The sequence below is a fragment of the Rutidosis leptorrhynchoides genome, chromosome 1 (genome assembly GCF_046630445.1).
Source record: "Rutidosis leptorrhynchoides isolate AG116_Rl617_1_P2 chromosome 1, CSIRO_AGI_Rlap_v1, whole genome shotgun sequence".
NCBI lineage: Eukaryota > Viridiplantae > Streptophyta > Magnoliopsida > Asterales > Asteraceae > Rutidosis > Rutidosis leptorrhynchoides.
Window position 1 is genome coordinate 168,945,520 of NC_092333.1, and position 1,973 is coordinate 168,947,492.

Sequence of the window (1,973 nt, forward strand, 5' to 3'; positions counted from 1 at the left end):
TTATGATAATAACATCTAATTCCTGATTATGCAATTGATTAATGAAATTGATGTTAGAAGCTGAATGATTGCAGATGTGTAAGGTTTAAGATTTGCTAAATATGTCTGTTTTTAATATTGTTGATCATGACACACTGGATCTTGTACAGTATTTTGCTCTGTTTCTATGCATGTGCATATATATATCTAAAAAATCCATAAATATTTTCATTATTTGTTAGTTTCATGTGCATTTATGTCTTAATTATTAAGTTTGGCAACTCAGTTCTCTGAAAGGTTCATTGGGTAAAGGAACAAAGCGTGTTTAATTTTATACTTTAAAGATCAGTCCCAGGGGAAGTGGATGTGAAAAAGAAGGTAGAAGTTGAAATTGAAAAGCATTAAGTTTAAATTTTTCAAAACCAAGACTACCGGTCGACAGTCCAGACCTCCGGCCATAGGAAAAGACGATCGCCCGATTGTCTAGACCATCGGGCCATAAGACTAGACCATCGGCCGATGGTCACTGAAGGGGTATAAAAGGACCCAAATTCCACCAGGTCAGTCACTTGGTTTTTTTGAAGAGATTTTTGGAGTTTTTTTGACAGATTATTGTGTGCATCTTTTCATCGTGATTACAGCGCTCTAATCAAGGTATTCCAATTCAATCTCGTTTGTTAGTTTTCGTTGATTTTAGGTTTGAAAAGTTAAAATCTCTTAGTGCCTAATTCATTGATGTTTAAGTTGTTTTGTTCGAATTGATTGATATGTTTATGATAATCGGTATTGTCTGATGCCTATCCACGTGTTCTTGATCAAAATAACATCGATTTGGTGAAAAAGGGTAAATTATTTGGGACAGATCTGAAGAACTACCCTCGGCCGACGGTCTCTGACCCTCGACCGATGGAGTCTAACATTCGGCCGTAGGACCTCACCTTCGGCCGTAGGTCCCTAAGTAGAACAGTTGGTAAAATTCTAGGAGTTTGTCTAGACTAACTGCCGTAGGTCTACACCATCGGACTGATGGTCGACTCCATCGACCGATGGTCATTAGTTTGGACCGATGGTGCAGTTTTATGCTTTATTTGTATGATTTCTAGATTTCTGATTGATTTGTTGTGCCTATCTAATGCTAGTGCTTGTAGTTTGTATAAGAATGTCAGGTGGTTCATTTGTTGGGCAATGGATGTTTAACATCGATCGTAGGAGAATTCTAGCAAGAGAACGACCCATTCTAGTGGAACAAAAGGTCATTGCGACTTAACAGACCTATGATCTTTGGGAACAAATTAGGTGTCAGGCATTCCCAGACATAGGGGATTATTATTGTCCCCAATTGGTGCGTGAATTTAATGCCAACGTAGCCTTTGAAGACAGTAAGAAGAAGTTCGTTCACTCTGGCCTATTTGAGCAACAGTATACGTGGACCATGGAGGAATTTTCAAACTTGTTGAACGTTCCTCACTATGGTGTTAAGATACTGTATCCTAGTAAAGATCTAAGGAAGATTCCCAACAAGTTCAACCTGCCTAACCTAATTGCAAGGATATGCAGGCCAGGGCAAGTAGCTAGTGTTGGTAGGGTTGAGATAAGTGACGACGATGTGTCATACCATCATGAGTAACACTTGAGGATAATCAAACATAATGTGACCTTTAGAAAAGAAGGAGATAATGTGTTGAGTGGTATTGAAGCTTTGCTACTGTACTGTATGCTTGAGGGTATTAATGTGAACATGGGTCATTTCCTTATTAATGTGATGAAAGACTTTCTTGAATTGGTAGAACCATTTCCTTAGGCTGCTCAATTGCATAACATGTTCGAGAAACTCGGGATAGTTCGGTATGTCAAGAAGCTAGTGCCAGAAGATCCCATTGTGGGATAAGTAATTCTGTGTTAATGCCAATGTATTTGTTCTTGTTTAAATGAATTTTTAGCTTGATGTGTAATTTGATAATGCTAGCCTGTTAGCATTGATACATTATTCTGAA